Below are 24,413 nucleotides of genomic sequence, written 5' to 3' on the forward strand. Positions count from 1 at the left end.
TAGCTCTGCCCTGTGTTTTCTTCCGTTTCTTTATCCTTTAATGAACTTGTGCCTCCCATGAGTACATAAATCATTTTTTATAAATTTCCCACATCTCTATATTTAACCCAAATGTCTTCTGAACTTCATTCTGGAGTCACCAGCTAACTGTTGAGCATCTTCATAAATGTGTCTAAACTAAACATAATCCAGAACATAGCTCATTCTCTGCCCGCATTCCTCACAAATTTTACCTTCATTTCAGAATTTAGGTTTTGTGTGTGTGTGTGTGTGTGTGTGTGTGTGTGTGTGTGTGTGAAGACATTGGTATCCTTCCAGTTATCCAGTTTTACAAACTAAGAATCATCCTTAACTTTTCCTTCTCAGGTGCCAAATCTTCTGTTCTATCTTCCTCAGATCTCCTTTGTCTGTCCTCATCTTTCCATGTATACAGCTACTATGTAAAGTGAGCTCTTGCATGGTAGTTTATAAAACGTTAAGCTGGTCTCTCATCTTTTAGTTTCTCTGCTCTCTAATCTATCCTCCATATAAGCAGCCAAAATTACCTCTTAAGAAATGTTTGCCTATCTTATTTACTTGTCCAAAAGTCTTCATCGATGAAATGTAAACCATCAACAACCATATAAAAATATCCTCCAAATTATTATTAATAAGAGACATGTAAATTAAAATAATGGAGATTTCTCTTGATACCCACCAGATTGGCAAAGATGATAAAACATCAAGGGGCTGTGTGAAGTCAGGCACACTAATATGTATTCTTAAAGGTGTGTTGTGATCTAAAAATTTGGAATGATATTAGAAATTTTAAGTTGCATGTGCTTTCTGACCCAGCAAAACCACTATTGGTCATATGTCTCAGGAAGTCAGTGAGGTATTATACTAAGAAAAAAATTTGTATTTTAAAAGATCTGAAATTGTTGCAAATCCATTGATTTACTTTTTGGGATAACAATGCACTGGAAATAAAGTGGTCATGGTTCTTTAGCAGAGCTGTTCTCTCAGGACATAAAGCATTCAGCAGGAAGCAGAGGGAAAAATACAATCATGGCAAATTGGGAAAGGAAACAGCTTCCAGGAACAAAGAAGGAAGCCAATTACGAATTAAAGAGAGGACTAACCTTGGCAATGTTGAGAGTTAATCTGTGGAGAGAAATAGACCCAGGGACTTCAGTTGAACAACCAAAGACACTGAATCAAGTAAAAAGACAGTATTGTGAAAAGGCAAAGGACTTTGGGACTCCACAGTACTGGAAGTGTGAGTGCCCTTGGCCACAGGTGTTTCCTATATTTCTGCCTCACTACTAAATACACTCAAAGTTTGTGTTGACTTCATATAGATGATGTGTGTATTTGTGGGGTGAATGAATGTTAGTTTTATGGGGAGACAGACCAACATTTGACTATTTGTCTTACTATGTCACCTTAGGTAATGATTTTACCTCCAGCTAAGAGTATCTACGCCGACTATTACAGAAAAATCTCCAGGAAAGTTCCCTTTTGAACTAATGGTTTCGGAGTGCAGACACATCAGGTACAAGTCTATAAGTGTGTGTTGGCCATGAATAGACCAAGGGGTGGAATGCTTCATAAAATAGACCCACATAATTAAATATATATAAAACATATAAAGCAGATGGTAGTCAAAAAACTTGTGGTATATGTATGTTGTGGAATTAATATTCATTATGGAACCATAAGATAGGACAAATATAAAGAAATTGGTGAAACTCAAGAGGGTTATAGCAACTCTTTCAGAGTGAAGAGTGCATTACCAACAGAGGAATTGTTTAAGGGATAGTCCTTAATCTAGCCAGTAAACCCCAAAGACCAAGAGAGAAATTAACACATTGGTCACAGTAATGTAAAGGATAATATCATTGAACAACACCAGAATTCTAATTAAGTCAATGATTTTTGGCGACAGCAATCAAGTTAATACTACCATTGTTTTTAAAGAGGAAATAAAATTATAAGGCTTTATGACTATATTATCCTTGTGAAGTATATTTCCAACCTGTTACTCTCTTCTGAACCCTCTATACTTTGTTGTTCATGACTCCCTTATATGTTATCTGCTTTTCTTAGAAGTAAGCTCCTTGAAACAAGTGTTTATTTGATTTTTTTTTTTATTCTTAATACCTACCTTAGTGCTTTGCACTTAGTAGGCTCTTGAAAATATTATTGTATTGGACTGCCCAGTTGAGTGTAGAAAAATGAAAAGAATATTAAAGAAGTCTAGGATTAAAGGGAGCTTATTACCATTAGAGGTGGTTTCTAGAGGCAACATGGAAGGGGAAGGAAGGCAAGGATTGAGAAGGGTGAGTAAAACTAAGAAGTGTATAGAGGAGACACAGTAGGGATAGGGAGTTCTTACCTTGGGATAGAGTGACTAAATCATAGGAAAGGAATAGAATTTTGTTAGCTAAATGATAAGGGATATGCCTGTTGTTTGAAACATGTAATTTCCTGGGACCCATGATGACAAAATATAACATCAGTCTGTTCTCTCTTCAAACACTAAGGAAGAAGGGATTGTGCTAGCAGATTGTCAGTCACATGGATTAATAATAATATTGGTAGCTAACATGCTTCTTTTTTGAAAAAAAATTATTATTTTTAAGCATTCTATAAAATTTTTTTTGAATTCCAGATTTTCTCTCTTTTACCTACTCTTCCCCCATTGACTAAAGAAGGCAAGAGATCTATCAATTATACATGTGAAATTATACAAAATGTATTTCTATATTATCCTAAAAAAGTGAGGAAAATAAAATAAAAAATTATATTTCAATTTTCATGTAGAGTTCATTAGTTCGCTCTCTGGAAGTGGATAGAAGTTTTTCATCATGAGTCCTTTGAAATTGTCCGATATCTTTGTACTGTTCAAAGTAGCTAAATCTTTCACAGCTGATCTTCATAATAGCTCTGTTACTATGTACAATGATCTAATGTTCTGTTCACTTCTTTGCGTTAGTTGATATAAATCTTTCCATGTTTTTCTGAAACATTTTCCTGTTATTTTTTTTAGCACAGTAGTATTCCATTACAGTCACATGACATGGCTTATTCAATCATTTCCCAATTGATAAACATTTATTCAATTTCCATTTCTTTGCCACTACTATACTTTTTCTTTGTACATATAGGTACAGTATATATTGCTGGACCAAAGGGCATATACTCTTTTTTAGCCCTTTTGACATAATTCCAAATTATTCTCCAGAATGGTTGAACAAATTCACAGTTCCACTAACAATTCATTGATCTACCTTTTTCCCCTTCTGATTCACTCCAGTACTTGTCATTTCCGATAAGTGTGAGGTGGTATCTCAAGAGTTGTTTTAATTTGCATTCCTCTAACCATTAATGATTTAGAGCATTTTTTCACATGAATATAAATAGTTTTGATTTCTTTTTTCTGAAAACTTCCTGATCATATCCTTTGACCATTTGTCAATTGGGGAATGGTACTTATTTTTATAAATTTGACTCCGTTCTCTACACATTTGAGAGGTGAGATCTTTGTCAGAAAAACTTGCTGTAAATTTTTTTTATTACTTTTTAATCTATCATAACTGAGCAAAATACAGGTTCCTTGCTTATGTCTTTTAATTAGGTCTTTTTTTTTTTTTTAAACTTCAGCTGAAGCACAATAGATTCTGCTTATTTTACCTGTGTATTTAACTAGGAAGTTGATGCCAGGATGACAGTGGATACACATGGAAACAATTTTTAAGAATATTAATAGGGTCACTTTAAATCCCCAGTAACCTGTTTATGCACAGAGGATATTAATCTAGACAGAATTATCACTGGTATTTTTTCACATAGGATCAAAATGGTGGAGCTGGCAGTACTAGGCACAGAGGAAAGGCAGTCTGACTTGGGAGTGTAATCCTGTTAGGATTGGGGGCAACCTTTGTCAGGGTTGTAAGGGAAGGCAGACTGGGTCAGCAAGGTGACATGTGGTAATTTGTGTTCACCACAGGGAAGAAGAGTAGTCCACGCCCATGCTGGCACCCTAGGATTGTGACCTATTTTCTAGTTAACAGCTCTGGAACCTTGTTTTGGTGACGCATACCAGTATTTTGGCAGTAACCACAGAAACATTTTAAGTTGAGATTGCTACTAATTTATGTCTTGATTTTGCCTCTGCCAGGCACATGTCACACAGCCAATGACCTCTAGATTCAGTCCAGGAATGGGACTCCCCCTTTCTCCTTTTTCCCTGGATTCACAGGTGTGAGAAAGCTGTCTTATCTTCTTTCTTTCTTTTTTTTTCCTGTCTTATTTTCAAAGCCCTGGCATGGTGATTTCTCAACCTTGAGTCTGCCACTAGGAATGGAATACCAAGAAGGAAAGCTGCTTTATTCATAAGTTTCTGCAGGGATAGATTTTTAAAATAAAAAAAAAATAAAGATAATGTATAAGCACCAGGGAGTGAGAGGTACCACGCATTAAGATGATTATAAGATCCTTGATGAAATCACCACAGGACTCGGGAATACTTCCAAGGCTTCTGGCACAAGTACCTGATGGAAAGTTTATGGTTTGTTATTTGTATAACAAAAAAAATAATCATGAGGACAGGAATAAAAAATGGGCAGAGCTTCTCCCTGTTAAAAAAAAAAAATACTTGGGAAGGTTTCTGAGCTATAAATTCAGAAGTTTGTCAAAATCAGAGTCTGATTGGCTTGGTAGGCTTGAAATTATTACTGTTATATTTCCCAGGGAATTTGATCTAATCATGTTTTTGTTTTGCCTGAAATTTCTCCATTGTAGTTTGGATTGAAATGTCTTCTTTTTATTTTCATCCATTGTCTTCATTTGATTCAATTCATTTCAATATACAGAGTTACAGGTTTAGAAACAGAAAAGCCCTGAATGACCTTCCTAAAGAACTCCCTCATTTTGCAGATTAGGAAACAGAATCTCCAAGAGGTAAAGTGGCTCTTTAAGGACACACAAGTAGCAAGGAACAGAGACAGATGTTTTAATTTAGATCCCGTGACTTCATGTTCACTGCCCTTTCAAGAGTCCAGCATTGAGCTAGAAACTGAATGGAATACAAAATTAAGAACTGCACCTGCCTTCAAAGAACTTACACATTTGATGATTCTGCTCAATCAGTTAATAAGCAAGCCATGGGAAACAAGGAATGTTTTGATTCTCACACTATGAGTGAGCTCAAATATGATGGCACAGCAGAAGGGTTAAACTTACAGCCCAAGAGCCAAACACAAAACTCCCCAGTGCTGCCAAAACTAAATTAAAATGTGATTGTGGATGTTTAACAAAAATAAATAAAAATAAAATTCAAAGTAGATAATGTTAATTTAGTATTTTCTAAGTCAATATGCAGCAGCAGATGTTCATTTCTATTTGAATTTGATACCATGGTAGAATCTTAGCTTAACTTTAACCTTGGAATTCTGGAAGGACATGTAATTAAAGACAGAATGAAAAGGAAGCCAAGGGATACTTCCTAATATGTCTACAACTAATATATTTGTGTGTGTGTCTGTGTGAAAGAGAGAGAGAGAGATGTTAATTGTAAGACATGTATAATATAAATTTATATATGTATATACACACACACATATACACGCACATGTATGTTTGTATGTATGTGTGCACACCCTCCCATATATACTTTCTTCTTTGATAGAATGTAAGTTCCTTGAGGTCAAAGATTTTTCATTTTCTGTATTTGTATTTCATGCACTTAGCACTCTGCTGCACAGTAAACGTTTAATAAATATATTTTTATTGATTGATTGACTGTACAACAAGCTGTTTGGTCTTTTAAACCTAAACAAAGTCAATACTAACTGGAAGTTAAACTTTTCTGTCATTGCTCATAAACCTCAAATCCTAAACATTTGCTTCCCCCGTCCTAGCTGCTGTCTAGTTGTCACTTCATTCATTTCTTGATGCCCACACCCAAGTCATGTTGATCTCTGACAGGTTCATTGTACTTTTGGCTCTTCTCTAAGTAGGTAGAAAAAGATTCTGCTCAACCTTTTCTTTGCCTCTCTTTGTTTTTCATTCACTTTCATCTGGAAAGTTCACATGCCAATCAATCAATCAACAAACATTTACCCAATCCGTGAGTACATCCCATCTATTATCTCTTACTGGATTTTTGGGAAATTCCCTTTCATGTAATCCAAGTCCCCCAAACCTTCTGAGAGATGTAGTTTAGGGGAGAAAAGTTCCCAGTCACAAGTCATCCACATTTTCATTCATTAATTTGTGTTTATTATTATTATTATTATTATTATTATTATCTGCACATATCACAGTAGGTCTCTCATTAAATGATATCTATAGTAAAAAAAAAAAAGAATAATAATTTCCTAATTTATCTTCTTGGGTAATTTCAGATAAATAGAAAATGGATATTCATAGAGCTGGATCCACCTGAGCTATTGTGAAGGTACTCTCTAAAGTACCAGGTGTATAGGAATAAATCTCTACGTATCTTCTCAAAGAGCATGATTACTAAAGATTTACCTTGCAGTTCTGAAGGGTTTTGTGAATATTTCATTCGGGAGTTTTGTAAGGCCTGAAATCCTAGCTATTATGAAGAAAAAAATGGATGTTGAAAGATGAAGTACAGAGATGGTTTCCGTCTACTTGCTGTGCTCACCCACTTAACCTACCTTGGGAGGCAAAGGAAATTCAGAGCCTACCATCCCATGAGATAGCTCTCAGACTCGAGATAATTACAGAGAATACAGGAAACAATGAGGACGTGGTGTGGTGTTGGTAGGCTGAGATGCAATCTTCCCATCTGAAAACAACTTTAGAGGCAGGTGTATGGCCACAGCTGTGGTTTCCTTTCAAGCAACATCAATTTAATCAGAGGTGCACACAAGACTCTAGGCTTACAACTGCAAACTGTGGAACTTCAAATTTATTTTGTTTTTATAATACTTAAATAAAAACAATAGCTAATATATTTATGATTCTTTAATTTTTTTTAATCCTGTGAGGATAATTTCCTCACTTTCCATTTTACAGGTGAGGAAACTGAGGCTGGCAGAATTAAGTGACTTTTTTAAGGTCTCACAGTAAATGCAGTAATCAGACTCAGGGCTTCTTGTCCCCAAGTCACACAAACCTTTGTGCCATTGGATGTAAGTTTTCATCAGGGGAAAAAGAAATCTCTAAATGAGATGATTTTCCCAAGATCACACAAGGAACAACTGGAATCTAACTATAGGTCTGCTGCTTCCAAATTAGCCTACTTTCTAGTACATCACATTGCCTCTTACTCTTCACTAAAAATGGTTCATTCATTTATCTAAAAGGCATTCCCTTAGGCCCATGAAATGCAGAACCCAGTAAAGTGAGCAATCAACAAGCATTTATAAAGTGCTTACTATGTATAAGACCCTGTGCCAAGTGCTGGGAATAGAGAGACAAAAAATGAAATAGGCTTGGACCTCAAGGACATTCACTAGATATCTATACCCTCTCACATATTTGTATAGTTAAATATTCAGTTAGACTTGTACATATATCATAATTTATATATATACATACAGATACATATATACATACATACACATTATATAAGATGAGATGAATTTTGAGGTAGAAGATACTAGTAAACTGGGGGATCAGGAAAGTTTTCCTAGAGAAAGTGGTGCTTGAAATATGTTTTATAGTAAGTCAAGGATTCCAAGAGGCAGAGATGAGTAGGGAGTGTCTTAAAGGTATGGGATGGGGGGAAGCCAGTGAAAATTCATGGAGACAGATGATGGAGTGTCATGGATGAAGAATAAGAAGACGACCAATGTTGCTGGCCCATAGAGGGTAGAAAGGTAAGTTACATATAATAATTCTAAATAGATAGGTTGGGATAAGGTTATGAAGGGTTTTAAAACCCAAAATGAAGAATCTATATTTGGTCTTGGAGGCAATAGAAAATAATTTGTTGAATTAGGGAGTATCATGGTCAAAATCACATTGGTAATGGCATGGAAAATGAATTGGAATGGGAAAAAGTTTGAGGCAGGAAGACCTATTATATAGTTATTGTAATTGTCCTGAAAGAGAGATGATGTGAACCTCAAAAATAGTAACTGAGTAGTGAGAAAGTATCACTATCAGAAATATTGTATCACTAGAGGGCAAAACTTGATAGTGAGGGATTGATAACTGTTATGTCACAATCCTGAGAGATTGGAAAGGTGCTCTCAGCTAATATAGAGAAGTTCAGAGAAGATTTTGCGTTTGAGATATCAGAAATATCCAATACGTGGCAGATAAGGTGATGACATAAGAAAGCTCATGACAGAAACCAGGGCAGGTTAGATAGATCTGGAAGTCAACTACATAGATCATATAATTAAATTCATAGTTAATGAAGTCACTAAGTGAGAGTGGAGAAGAGAGTCCATGACAGAGCATTGGGGCATATCCACAGTTAGATCCATAATATGGATGTTTCATAATATGAAGAAGCCTGAGAAGGAAGTCAAATAAGTAGGGGAACCAGGAAAGACTGATGTCCAAAACAAACCCCCAAAAGAGTATATCATGTATAAGAGGATGACCAATAGCCTCAAAGGTCAAGAAAGATCAAGAAGGATGAAGCCAGAGAACAGGCCATCAGGTTTAACCATTAACAGATCGCATTAACTGCAAAGAGAGAAATTTCATTTGAGGGATGGGTTCAGATTGCTGACGATTTAGAAGAGAAGCCTGTCATATTGTTGCCCTCTCAAAGAGGACCATGATATCAGTGAATTGGATTTAAGTGAGGAGGGCTGGGCAAAGTCATCTGTCTCAATTTCTCCTCTGGAGACATATGGGTCTAGTGGTCAGCTATAGAATAGGATGACTGGAGATGGCCCTAGTGGAAGTACCAAATACAGATTTTTTTTTCAATGAGCCTAGAAGGCAAAAAGTTAAATAATTGACAAAGGTACAATTTATAATAAATGAGAATCCTGGAATTGTTAGACCAAGTTATACAACACTCTCTAAAGGGCAAGTCACAACAGATCAGATAATTGACTTGAAATCAACATTGGAAGAAAGAAGGAATTATTCTGGAGTGTCTCCCCTCTCATATGAACCCTACTGGGTTGCCCTGGCTGGTGAGTCCTTTGGAAACTAGAGAGGGAATAGAGGGGAGAGTATGAAGGGGAAGGAGGGCACGGCATACTACAGTATAAAGAATGGGAAGCCCTTTGTCATTTACCTGTTACCTCTCTAAGAATTCCAGGCAGATTCTAAACCTGCAGGATTAGTGATCCCTTGGCTGACTTCTGATGAAAACAAGACCTTTGATTGCCTGCCTTAGGATTTCTGTTTTTATTTTTTGTTCATCCTATATTTTGTCTGTCCTGTGATGGAAGAGGATCAAGATATCAGAGAAATGATGCCATGAGATACAAGTGAATTGGATTTGAGTGAGAAGTGCTGTGCAAGATCATCTGCCTCAATTTCTCCTTCAGAGCCTTCTGAGTCCATTGGCCAGAAATAGACCAGGATGACTGGAGATAGCCCTGGATGTGATAGGAGACCTTGGCCTTTGTAAGCTCAATTCTTCAAAAGTCTCAGGGGCTTTCCAACAGAGGTTCTTTCTGACAGCTCCCTTGCAGGAGGGCATCAGAGGCTAGGACTTTGGTGAGATACTGGAGATCACTGCCAGCCTTACCAACCTTTACCAGGTAGTTGGGCCTTTCCCATCCCACCCCTCCCTCACAAGTATCTTCCTGTGGAGAATACTGTTGGAGAATACTGTTCATTCACACTCTACATATTATATGTACATAGTTTTGTATATGTTGTCTCCCCCATTATATTAGGAAATCCTCAAGAATAGGTGTTTTTCCCTTTCTTGGTATCTTCAGAGCAATGCCAGATGCATAGTCATTGTTTATTGATTGATTTAGCATTTCCACAATTCTTTCTTTCTTTCTCTCTCTCCCCCAAGGCAATTAGGGTTAAATGACTTGTCCAGGATCACACAGCTAGTAAGTATTAAATGTCTGAGGCAAGACTTGAACTCAGATTCTCCTGACTTCAAAGCCAGTGCTCTATCCACTGCACCATGTAGCTGCCCCCACTCCATGATTATTTCAAGGGCTCTTTTAATATATTTTTTTTGCCCAAGGCCCTGGGAGAAGCCCATCTGAAAAGTAATCCTTGATAAAAGTCTTGACATATATGTTTGAAATGTTTTGTAAATTTTAAAACACTAACTTTCTATAAATTAGGGATTGCTGATATTCTAATCCAAATTTTCCCAGATGAGGTTCAGAGAGATCTAGGAAGTTATCCATGGTCCCACAGCCAATAAGTGCCAGAGGTGGAGGAGTGTTAGAGAGGTCTTCCAACGTGCTGACCTTTTGTGCTGTGGGACTTCTTGTGAAATCTGGACGCTGAAACGCTTCAATAATACTGCTGATGAAGCACTCCTCTAAAGACTGAATTTGGAGCCCAGATTTCAAATAATAAAGTTCAATTATTAATTTTATACAAATATTAATTTTATAAGGCACTGTGTTTGGCATTAGTAATAGAGAGACAAAAAATAAAACAATCTCTGCCCTCCAAAAACTTACATTCTATTAAGGGATAACTATGTAAACAGATGCATAAATAGAGCATTATATAGAAGAAAACTTGGGGTGGGAAGGAGATATGGTATAGTAGAAATACTATTACCTTTAATATCAGAAGACCTGTATTCAATTTTCACTTCTGTCACTTGGGAGCTGTCAAACTGTGGACAAGACATGTAACCTGCTTAAGCATTAGAGTTTTCCCTTCCACATTGAGAAATCTGGATTAGAAGTCTGTAATGGGCTGAAGCTCGAGTTGATGCACTGAGGTCCCAAGCACGTAAGGCTAAATAGTAATTGGACTATACTCTATTAATATATATGCTTGGAGAAAGAATGGCCCCTGACCACTCTCTGTGCAAGTCCTGATGTGTTGTATAGGAAATGACAGTTTTGGTGGGTGGAGGCAGAGGGGCGGAGAAAGGAGCAAAAAGAGACAGCTGGCTGGCGTCTTGTCGTAACTGCTCACATTGCTATCATGATCCCCCTTTACCTCTGCTGGCTGGGTCCTATCACAGTTGTCCATATTGCTATCGCAATCCCACTTCACCTCAGAAAGAATAAAGATTGAAGATTTTTCCTTAACCTGAATTCCTGACTCGGGCTGAATTTAAAATACGCGGTCATCACAAAAGTCTATGCAGGGCTCTTCCAGTAACAAATCTGTCACCCCTCCATCCATCATCAAGAGATACAGCTCCTGCAGGCTCTGTTTCTGTTCTGCCCCCTTTCCTCTGAGACAGCATCTTCTCTGATTCCCCTCTGTCTCTCTTCTTTCATCTCCGTCACAGTCCAGCCCTCTGGCTTTCATCCAGACCAAGGACGAGAAAGTTCCCCATAAGCAAGGCTTTGCCTTGGGACTCTTCTTTTCTCTCAACAAGCTTCCTTGGATGACTTCATTCCCTCCCACGGCTTCAATTATCACATCCCTGAAGATGACTCGCATAGTTGTATCTTTAGTTTCATCCTTTCCCTGAGATCCAGTCTTGATCTTGCTCTTGCTCCATGGACACCTCCAGAGAAGGAAGCTGTTGGCTTCTCAAATTCATTTTAATCTCATTATCTTCCCCCCTAAGCCTTGCCTTTCATTTTAGGATTCCAAATTTCTATTGAAAAGACTGCAGCTCTTTGAGTCACCCAAGCTCAGATTCTCTGTCATCTTTCATTCCTTTTTTTGTTCATTCCTCATCTAATCATTTGTCAAGAGAGACCTGTTCAGTCTAAGCAGAAATGTGCTGGAGCAAACTCAAATTGACTCAGGAGGGATAATTGTTAAATTTTCAGTGTAAATATTTATACTTCAGAAATTAATAAATGATACAAATTGGGACAATGTTTGGAGAAACTATCTATACTTTCACCATCCTGTCTGTGCAATTGATTTTTTAGGCCAAAGTATAACTTTACATTTATCCTTGTTTAATTTCCATCTTATAACTTTAGTTCATTGCTCCTTACCTGTCAATGTGTTTTGGATACTGACTCATCTAGTGTATTAGTTATTACTTTCACCCTTTGTGTCATCTGGAAATTGATGAACATGCCATCATTATGGAGCTAATTGACGTTAAAAACTTAACAATTATTAAGTAATCCAAGGCCAGGAATAGAAGATTTCTCTATCTCTCAGGGTTCTTCCAGATGCAAACTCAAAGTTTCTATAAGTCATTAACCACACTGAGTTGGAATAATTCATATTGGCTCCTGAAGAGTAGGACTCTGAAGGAATAGAATATAGAAATTAGTTTTAATAAATGAATAGAATTAGAGAATAGGGTTACTGTGCAGCAAGAAGGTGGTGAGCACTGAGGAGGGGAGGGGATCTGATTTAGATTTGACTAACAGACTTCTGTGTTTGCTCTGCTTGAGCCAAATTAGTTTGGGATTCAACCATCAGGTGGTTTTCAGTTTGTCTTTGCTACCTTCTTCACCAAGATGCAACTCAGCCTCTCTTTTGCCTTTGTGCTGACAGGGACACAGCAGGCTTGCTGTGTGAATCTACTCTCCAATTTATTATTTAGCCAAAAGTTCCTTCCTTTTAAATGTATTGAATGTCATTACTATTCCCCCTCCCCCCCCCAACCAATTACTTGGCTTTTACATTCATTCTCCCATCTTCTCTCACTGCTTTTCATTCCCACCATAGTTATTCAATTTTTAGGAAACAAATCCCTAGCAGAAGCAATTTTGAGTCCTTCATTCTGTCTTCTACTTTCAGCCCTTTGTAAAGGTTTCATGCCCAGAAATGCTCTTCTTCCTGACCTTTGCTTCTTGGAATTCCTCTATATCCATTCAAGGTTCTGCTCAAACAACAATGAAGTTAGTACAACCCTTCTCCCCCATTACTTTATATATATCCAGTATCAACCTATTTTTATTCATGCTGTTATTGCCAATCAAATGGCAGCTCCATGAAGGTAGGGCACAGACTTGCCTTTGTTTCTGCAGCACCTAGCATGGTGTCTAGCTCAGAATAGAGATGAATGAATGTTTGTTGAATTGAATTCAATTAAATTGATTTAATGAGGTTCAATTGAGAAGCAATTTGATGGCACATGGAAGGAAAATGAAAGGAGGCAACCTGGCCTTGTGGGTAGAGAGAGGAAGAGTTGGGTTCAAGTTTTAGTACTAAAACATACTATGTGATGCTGGTACCCTCACTTAATCTCTCAGTGGCCCAGGTAACTCTCTAAGATTGTCTAATATAGATGGGTGATACACCAGCCACTCATCAAAAAGTCATAGTTGACTGTTAACACTCAGTTGCTGGAGTCCATCTTCAGAGAGGATTATTTTACTTCTATGTATCACTGATACCTGGCACAGTGCCCTGCATGTAGCAGGTAGCTAACAGCAAGTGGCTTCTTGAATTGAATTTTTTTCTTTTTGGAAAAACAACAACAAAAATAGACATAATCAAAAGCAGAATCACAGAAGTTTAGAGTTACAAGAGACCATAGTAGCCATTTAATACAATTCATACCTATTGGGAATCCATTTTATAACATAATTGAAAAATGATCACTTTGAAGACCTCCAGTAAGAGAGAACCCACTTTCTTCTAAAACCACTCATTCTACCTTTGCACAGCTCTCATTATTTAGAAGGTTTTCCTTATGTGAGGTCTAAATTTTTCATTTTGCTGTTCTACCTCGTCTTCTACTTTTCTTTCTGGGGCTGAAATTTAATCCAGAGACATAGTGCTACAATGGATGGTTGACCTTGTGCTCAGGAACGAACAGAAAAGATAAACTGAAGAGATTGGAGCAGGGATGTTCTTACCCCATAGCCTGTGTTCTCCTCTGACACAGGGCTCACCCTCCAAACAGCTTTCCAGAGCTGTACAGACCAGGAAAATTAGCTTTTTTATAGGCCAGTTGAAGACATGAAGACATGAAGAAGTGGGTTCTCTTTGGCCAGTCAATCCTCAACTGCTCTTCTAAGTTCATCAAGGAAAGTTTCTTCATGCTTTGGAAAAGTGTCATATGGCTAATGGCTTTGTTGAACCCACCAAATGGTTGTCTTTGCTATTTATCCCTGGAATTTCATCAACTATCAGGGGTTCCTGACCAAATCCCTCCTAAATTTAAAATTTCAGAAATTATTAAATTTAGGGAATTTTTGTCCTAGTGTAAATTTTAATCTGAAACATTCAAAGTAGCAGCAAAAAGGTTTTATGTTGTTTCCTTATTTGAGGCACACATCTGAATATGCTCAGAGGACAGATATTTAAAAACCCTTAGCTTATTGTTGAACTGGTCTCTGATTCAAATGTGATGTGAAAAGGGACTAGAACTTAATTAGATTTTTAGGTGGATGCCTTCTATGGGATTTCTATGGGACAATAATACATCTCCAAAGGAACAGCTAAGTGCTCATACATCTCATATATAAGAACATCAGCTTGCTTTTAGGGACTCATTATGCAGCAAAAATGGATATTTACCTAATTATTTCTGAATATTATAGAACCATAATTTTCAAGCTGAATGGAACCTTAAAGGTCATCTGGCTCAACCCCTTCATTTTGCAATCAATCAATTGACAAATATCATTAAGCACCTGACATGTACATGCATTATGAGAGAATCTAAGAACAAAAATATAAAATAGTTATCCCTTCAACATCACAACTTTCCCCATTGTAGTTTTGATATATTGTAGGTTGGCATAAGAAATTACTGTAAATAGGAATTTTGGGGAAGTTTTGAAGAAGTCACAGATAATATAAAGCAGACAGAGAAAAAAGTTTAGAAACTATACACCCCATAAAAGAAAAAGAAAAAATTCAGACTTCTTCACTGGTATGAACACAGATTTTTCAGATTGCAGGTGCACCATACCCTTAACTCCAGTGATGTGAAAGGAATAACTAAATGACTCAATTCCAATTAGTAGGGCACTTAAATTCTGTTGGGAGAGACAAGATCATTTATAATTATATCCAGAAAGACTACAAAGGGAATGCATACAAATAAACACAAAATACTTAAATACAAGATAATTTGGAAAGGAAGGCACTATTGGGGATCAGAAGAGGTGATGCTCACTTAGAATCTTGAAAGAAACCAGAGATTCCAAAACCCGGAGCTTGGGAGGGAATGCATTCTTGGAATGGGGGGATAGCTTGTATGAAGGCATAGAGAAAGTAAATGGAGCATGTGTGAAAAATGGAGAGAATAAGGCCCAAGAGAGATGAAGTTACTCAACCAGAATTACAAAAGAAGTAGGGAGTAGAGAGGACTGAACTTATTCCTTTCCTCTTCAAAATGATGCCTCATCTTGTGATCCTGATGAGCCCTCAGTGTAAACTCTGAAAATTCCAAGTATGAAGTTTATTTGGAAGGTCAAAGTTCCGCACATTGTGGTAAAATGGAGATTCCAATGAAATAGGAAAGGGATTGAACAATACAATTAAGTTGGGATGACATTTAAGAGGTAATTTCAGCTCACTAGGTGAGGGACAAAGTCACAAAGGTTTATCAAAGCAACATTTAACAGAAGGGAACCTTGGATTTTAATCTAAGCTAATGCACCATGTAAGTCTTCCATTATTTTAATATCAGATCTCAAGAATGACAAGAAGAGAGCAGATATAATTCTCCAGCTCTGTTTCAAGCAAAGACTTGATAATCACTTGCCAAGTATGTCGTAGAAAGAATTCTTGTTCAGATGTAATTGGAACCGTATGGCCTCTGAGATTTCTTCCAGGTTGGGATTTTGGGGTCATGAGTCTCCATAAAGATGGGAGAACTATGAACTACGGTCAAGGGCACAATGCAGTATAACATTGACAGGTCCTTGCTGTCTTACAGTTTAGAAGCTCACATCATACTCCCTTTACCCAAGCCAAGAATGGATTTGTCCTCTGGGGGGTGGGAAGTGTTTGGGACTCCAGATCAAGCACTTGTCAAGTCAGGTAGAATGAATCAGTTTGCAAGGCAGCTGAACAGCTGATCCAAATTCTCCAAACTCAAGCTTGCTTGAGGTCGGCAGTTCCTGCCTGGCATGCTGATTTTCAAGCTGGTGCCCATTATGCCGCTCATATTAAAATGCCATGAAAGCAAAGCATTTTGCATGGAGTAGTTGAGCAAACTCCATTATACAATAATTATACTATCAGTAAAGAATCTCATTTTCTGGAGAGGATGGGGTGCACTCTAAGTGAAAAGAAAGAAGTCACCTGTGGCATTTTTCATGATGACTATGGGACAGTGAAATCATAGGGCTACATTCACATATGAGGTTATTGCTTAAGTTCGTTCCTACTGAATAAAATTAGCTTTCACTTTGCTGGGTTGGGAAATTTAATTAAAACTAATCTGGAGGGTAAAAAGGAGGATATACTTAAAGGGTGCTTGCTTTTAGCTCCTTGGTGAACAGGCAAAGATATACCTCCCTATCAATGGACCTCCACTGAATATTTATCTTTGCTATGGTAGAATAAATACTCCTGTTCCACAATTTATTCTAGATATATCTAGCAATTCGCCTCTCTTAACCTATAAAATAAAACTGTTGACCAGGATGATCTCTGAGATAATTCCTAGATCTAAATTTGTGATCAATAATCGGAGGATCCTACCAAATGAAGGTGACCCATTCCCACAACAAAAAAGGGAAAATGAATGAGAATGAATATACAAACACAAAATCCTAATGTGATGAAGAAGGAGCCAAAAGGTTATACATGATAATTAGTTCATTAAAATTAATTTAAATTTGTTTTATTTTGTTGATTATATTGATGTCTAATACTTATTTTTAGTAATACATTTAATTAAAAACACAAATGTGACTGTCTCTTGTTTAATTCTTATTGAACTTGGGAATTCTGGAAGGCGGAAATAACACTTCTTTTAAAGTTGTACGAGAATTTTAAAGTTTTAAAAACTTTTTTAGATCTTTAAAGTTGTATGAGAATTTTAAAGTTTTAAAAACTTTTTTAGATTTTTAAAGTTGTATGAGAATTGTATTGCATCTATTCTCATAATTTATTGATGACAGATCTGATGCTAACAGAGAAGCCTGAAAAGCTACCAAACTCATCCAGGATCACACAGCTTGATATGGGAAAAGCAAGACTTGAACCAACTCCATTATACAATAATTATACTATCAGTAGAGAATCTCATTTTCTGGAGAGGATGGGGTGCACTCCTCTGATTTTGATTTTGAAGTCATCTCTGTCTGATATACTTCTATCAATTGACATATATTTATTAATTTACACACAACTTTTATGTATCCCCTTCAGAAATCAGATATTACCTTAGTGTCAGAGGCTATTTGTCTTCAAAGAACTTGAGTTAAAATATAGGTTCTATTACTTATTATCTGGGTGAACTTGATTAAGTCAATTAATCTCTATAAAAATAAAAGGATTAGACCAGGTAACCTTTAAGTTCTGTTTTGGTCTAAATCTTATATATGTATACAGGTGTGCACATACAAACACTTCTTGCTACTCTGTAACATTTGTAGAGTAAGTTCTAGATACATCACAGATGTTAGATTATTAATTGATCAATAAGAATGCATTTATAATCAATTTAATTATTGAAACAAATTATTAAACTTCCATTTTTAAATTGTTTCTCTTCTTGCTTCTTTCTAGGTACTTACCTTCTTACATTCACAATTTACACCATCAGAGGTTGGGTTGTGCTGGGCACATTAGTTAGTTGCTGGAATTAGAAAGAAAAAGTAAAGGATGAAATATAATAATTCATTTGTTGTTTTCTTAGCTTTTGTCTTCTAAGCAAACTTGGTTGGGAAATAGAGACTAGCATATCAGTTGAAATTAATTGTATATGACTTATTCTGTTCTTGACTTTCTTCATCATAGGTAATGTCATGGAAAGAATCTTAGATCTATGGTCAAAAGATGAAAGTTTGAATCTTGGCTCTGTCATTTATTATCTATGTGACCTTGAGTGAGTCACCATTATCCTGGGCCATAGTGCTCTCATTGACAGAGGGAAGAGATTGAACTAAATGACTTCATATCCTTTCCAGCTCTGAATCTACAACCTATTGTTAAAAAGAGTGTCCTGTACACTTACTCTAATAATTACAGAGAATAATTCTACAGAGACTCCAAACCTTGCTGGCATTAAACATAGATATGAACTGGATATGAACAAAGCCTAAATCAATCGATCAATTAATTAACTAAAAGTTAATGGTAGATATGAAAATCTTTGATCATTTTAGCAGTCCCTCAAAGGCACTGGATAAAGTGAAATCACATAGAAGGTTTGTTCTGATTGACTGAGGAGACTGGTTATGTCCTGTAGGTTTTGTATAAACTAACAAGCCAATTAATAACTGAGAGGTCTGGAAGCTTTCTTGATGAAAGCCTTCTGGTCAAGCCTTTGGAAAGAAAGGGGAATAAAAGAAAGGAAGAAGAATGACTTAGTTTTCTAGCCCCCATTTGACCAGAGAAAGACCTTGTGGGCATTAAAAAATTTTTGCACTTACCATCAGTAAGTATTAGCAGTATCCAGGGAACAACTGTTTTACAATATCTTCCTTGGCAGATGAAGACAAACACTGAGGAAAGGCAGCTTCAAAACCCCCTAAGAAACTCAGCAGAAGGGCTATGGCATGTTTAAGGGAAATTTCATGAGTCCCCCAAGAGTTAGAGAAAATGACTGTCAACCACCAGGAGTTGTGAGTTACCCTTTTGCCACATGTACATTCTAAGCTTGAGCCCATTCTCCCCTGGACTTTGCTCTGATAAGGGGTGGGGGGGGGAGTCATAGAGTTTGTGTGTGTGTGTGTGCTCTTGTGTGGTATGGAGAGGTTTGTAACAATTAATTTTACTTAGCACAGTGACTAACAAATAGTAGGTGCACAATAAATGTTTACTGATTGATTAATTTTAATAAATACAGTTCTATCTAAAAGTTAATTAGTCTGGCTGATTAATTGATGCCAATTGATAATTATGAGGATAACACATCAGTGGGGGCCAATCAAATGCTATAGCATTAGAAAACTAGCCCTAAATCTTCACTGTCTCTTAGAAACCTAAGGAGACAACTGGTCAATTTACATATGGAGATCTGATCCACCATTGTGGGTAGAAGTTTGGAAAAGTAAGTCCAGAACTTGTATTACACTATGGCTCTTCTGGGTCACTGTTTCCTCATCTTTATAATGATAGAGTCAGAATAAACTTCTGAGATCTATTCCAACCCATTCTTTATGCATATATGAGTTAATTTCTTGACTAATGCATGCCCACAATCTTTTTTTTTTAATCACAAAGAAAAATGAACAAATTGAATAATCTGGGTTTATTTTATTCATCTTTCATAAAAGATAACCCTTTGCTATAAAGAGAGACTATTTTTAGTGTTTGCTGAGCCTGAGCTTCTCTGAGAAAATATAAGATACAGTGAAGTCTCAATATATGTGAATAATGAATACTGTGAAGTGGTCACATGTACTCAAATTTGTATTATGCAAAGTTATAATTATGTAAAATATGATAATTGGTTCAGTCCAATGGAAATATGCAGTGTGAATTCTAATAATAAGATCACTTTATGGGATTTATTATTTCCACTAATCAAGACCTAGATGTACATAAAATTCAAATATTCTTGGGAAATAGCAAGTACAATTTCATTTACTCATGGACCCAAATGGCTTCAAAGAATGTAGAATAGCTTACTTTAAAAGCAACTACCAGAAAACCCATTTTAGCTTTCTCCACTGCCATAAAAAGAGAATTTTTATTAGTAATTTTCATTTTTTTCCCCCAATACAGGTACTCATTGGTGTTTATCTTTGGCCAAAAATATGCCATATTTAGTTGGATTTTTTCTCAGCTGCTGCAGTTTTTTTTTTTTTTTTGCAAATTCTACAAATTTTAAGGAGAATAAATGAGAATGAAAATTATGTATGCTTTTATGTATAGATATATACCTACACAAATACATATATTTATGTATGCATTTGTATTTTTTCTTTTTGCAGGGCTGTGATAAGCACTAGTACCAGACTCCCTGCATGGTTAGTTGAGGAGGGAGAGAAGACTCACAGAATTAAGAGTTGAGAGGACCTTGAGGGTTCCCTCCTCATTTTATAAGTGAGGAAACTGAGATACAAAGAAGTTAAATGAATTTAAAATGAATCATTGTCCAGGAGTCATAAACTATTATATGTCAGAGGTGGGAAATGGAGTCACATTTTCTTAACTCCACAGCCAGTCTTCTTTCCATAACACTATACTGTGTCTCAGTCCAATAGCAATAGCTAACAATTGTCTAAATTGCTTTAAAATTTGTTAGTTTTTTTTAAAGCACTTTCCATAGGTTGCCACATTTCAGCTTTGTGATGTATTACCCCATTTAATATATGAGGATATTGAGGTTCAAGGAAACTAAACTTGTTCATCATCGTCTATCATCTATCATCCATAGCAAATGTCAGAGGTAGAGTTCAAAACCAGATCACTCCAGACTCATCAGTTTAACAATCTCTTCATTATATCACATTGCCTTGGCTAGGAGTCAGAAGAACCACAGAAATAAGAATCTATTACACTTCTTTCTTTGTCTAATTTTATGCAAATCTGTGTCTTAGTTTTCTAACCAAGAAGATAATACTACAGTGAGGATTAAGCAGGTTCAAGAGGATAAAAAATTGGATTTTTGTAGTGCGCTGCCATCCAGAGTGTTTTTTTGTTTTTTTTTTTTGACAAAGGTCATTCTTTGCCTCATTTCTTACCTATCCCTTAATAACTGATTGGGTGTTGCCTCAGGCAAACTGAGACCTGTTGAAGACCTTACCTTAAAAAGGCCAAAGTCTCCCATTGTCATCCTGATCTCTACCTTGCCCAGATCTCTGGGGACTTTGCATAGCCCTCCTTCACTTAAATCCAATTCATTTGCATGCCATGGCATTGTTTCCCTGATGTCACAGTCCTCTTCAAGAACGAAGGATGAACCATGACCAACACAGTCATGGAGCTAGTTCTTCACTGGATTTATTTGATTGGACTCCTGAAAGTCACACCAATTACTTGAATATTTTGTTTCTCCCTTCTCTGATATGTGAAAGTGGAAACAGATGCAAGAGCATTTAGGGGTGGAATCAATAAACAGGTAAATTCAAGAACTGGCAGACTATTGGCACTAGCCTTCTATTTCCAACCAGTGCTATTTCCAGCAATCACAGCCACTTTCTAGGGAATAAATTCTTGTGGATATACAACCTGGCAACTGTCTCTGCTGCTCAGCCACATCTATGGAGAGACCTGGAAAAGAGAGTTCTCACCACTAAAGTCCTTGGCAATATCAAATGGCTCATCATTAAAAACTGATTTTTAAAAATGGAAATAACATTGAAGATACATTATCATCTGGATTATTGCAAATAACCAAAAATGAGTTTGTCTACTTCTTGTCCTTCCTCCAATTCATCTTCTATTGAGTCATTTAAGTGATTTTTTTTCTAAATTGTAGGTCTGATCATGTTTCCCCTCTACTCAATAAATCCCACTAGCTCCTATTGTCTCCAGGATCAAATAGAAAATGCTCTATTGGGCATTCAAAGCTTTTTATGACCTCGGTCCTTCTTACTTCTTTAGTCTTCTTACAATTCCCTATCTGACATGTGACCCTGGCCTCTTGGGTGTTCCGTAAACAAGATACGCCATATTTCAGTTCTGAATATTTTCTCTGGTTGTCCCATTATGCCTGAAGTGTTCTTCCTTCTCTCCTCCAACTATTATCTTTCTTGTCTTTCTTTAAGTTCCATCTAAATTCCCAGCTTTTACTGGAAGCCTTCCCTAGCTTCTCTTCATTCTAGTGCCTTCCTTCTGTTAAGTATTTTATAATTATTTTATATATAACTTGCTTTGCATACATTTGTTTCATGTTGTCTTCCTCTCTTAGGTTGTAAACTGATTAAGGACAGAGACTGTCTTTTGCCTCTTTTTTTTTGTATTCCTACTACTTACCACAGAACCTGGCACCTACCTAGTAGGCACTTAAATATTTTTATTGATTGGCTTGTCATTATATCCTAAGGACCACTAGAGTTTCCCATCTGTATTGCAGCCAAAATCTCCTTTATGTGTTGTCTACCCTTACTAGAATGTGAATAGGGGTTATCCTGCTTTTCTATTTGGTTTTTTCCAGTGGTTAGCACAGTGTTTTGTATATTAAAAGTACTTAATAGTTGCCTTTCCTTTTTTCCTTTCTTCCATTATTTTCTTCCTTCCTACCTTCCACCCTTTTCTTCCTTCTTTCCTTCTTCCATTCCTTTGTCCCTCCTTCATTCTTTCCCTCCCTCTCTCCCTTCCTTCCTCCCTCCCTCCTTCTTCCCTGCCTTCCACCCTTTTCTTCCTTCTTTCCTTCTCCATCCCTTTTTCCCTCCTTCTTTATCTTCCTTCCTTCCTTCCTTCCTTCCTTCCTTCCTTCCTTCCTTCCTTCCTTCCTTCATTCCTTCCTTCCTTCTTTCCTTCCTTCCCTTCCTTCCCTTCTTTCCTTTCTTCCTTCCTTCCTTCCCTTCCTTCCCTTCCTTCCCTTCCTTCCCTTCCTCTCTTTCCTTCCTCCTTTCCAACTTAAAATTCTAAAATACAAATGACTTCTGGAGTTCAGATCGCTAAGAATAGAGAAGGCTTTTTTAGAAGGGCCCTGCGTGGGATTGCCAATTACTTCAACTTCTGAGTTTCCAGGACACATTCATTGAAAGCATTTTCCCAGCAGTGGGATCATGCAGCCAGAATGGTGCTGTAGCCCGATAACTTCAGCCACTTGATACCAAGGCTGCGATTTTCCTGTGAAAAACCTTTCTGTCAATGACACACAGTGAGCCTGTTTAGATTATGTAGACTGGGGTTCAGTGTGAGGTTGGTCACAGACTATAGGCAGAGGTCTTTACAGACCAGTTTTGTCTTCACAAAATGCATTTAGAAAAACAACCTACATTTTGCCCCCTACCTTTTTTTTCTAGTTCAATTTGAAAATGGCAAATAGTAAACTTCTGACCTGAAGAGAAACTCAATAAATCATTAAAATGCTGCTGCTTGCAAGCCCGGCTCTGACTAATTCCTCACATTCTGCATTATCAGATACATTAAAGACTTTTTGTTCCCCCTGCCAGCCGCCTCATTCCTGTTTGCTCTAGCTGCCTTCTGCTAAATCTTAACTCTGAGCATCATCAGGATGGGATTTTCATTTTGCTCCCAATGTATTGGAGAGGGGGATGGAAAGGTGGTGAAACTCTTGCTAGTATAGATTTATAATCAACCTTTGCGTTTGCTGAGGACCACAGCTGGGCAGTTAACATGGCCAATTGGAGAAAGTATAGGCCATAGAGTTAGAAGACCTGGGTTCAAAGCACATCTTTTATACTTTTTCCTGTTGATTTCAGACGTGTCATAGTCAGTTTTATGATACATCAAATGATAGCCTTCTGAATCTATTTCTGATTCTGGACCATTGGTTCTATGACTTTTTCCAGTTATGGAGCCCTTCAATTGCTCTCTTTCCCCAATTTTTATACCTCTTAATTTAGTATTTCATTGCATATCTCTTTTCATTTTTTTGCTGTGGTTTTTATATATAATAATTTTTTTTAATCTCTAAGAAGATTACAAGTTCTTTGGAGAATATATCTTATTACCATATATCCTTCAGCACCTAAGATAATGCTGAGCAGACAATCATAGAACCTAAAAGCTGGAAGGACATCAGAATCCATCTAGTCTAATCAATATCTAAACATCGATTCCTGCAACAAAATGCTCATCAAAAACTGGTCATTCAGCTTATTTGAACATAGTTGTTTGCATCTTGTTTCCCCCACTAGAGTGGAAGTTCCTTAAATGCAGGAGCTATTTTTTTTTTCCTGTCTTTGTATTCCCAAAGCTTAGCATGATGCCTGATGCATAGTAGGGAATTAATAAATGTTTGTTGACTTGAATTATTATTCACAACCATATTAAGTGTGACATCTTTATCCAAGCCACTGATAAAATTGTTAGATGGACTACGCTAATAAAATTACTAGGAATTTCCTTATAGGTTGACAATTGCCCATAATCTTTGGGTTTGGTCATTTATCCATTTCACAGTCCACTTAACTTGATTATTATCCAAGCGATTCCTCTACACCTTATCCACAGAAGTATTGTAAGAATTTTTCTTAAATCCTTTGCTGAAAATGAATTAGGTTATGCCTATACCATTTCCCTTATGTAGCAGTCTATATTTGTTTTTGGACAAACCAGTGATTACATTGGTATAAGAAACTCTTTTTGAGGAAACATCCCCTACCAATTCAGATCACTATGTACAATGC

This window comes from Sarcophilus harrisii, chromosome 3 (assembly GCF_902635505.1).
Source record: "Sarcophilus harrisii chromosome 3, mSarHar1.11, whole genome shotgun sequence".
Taxonomy (NCBI): domain Eukaryota; kingdom Metazoa; phylum Chordata; class Mammalia; order Dasyuromorphia; family Dasyuridae; genus Sarcophilus; species Sarcophilus harrisii.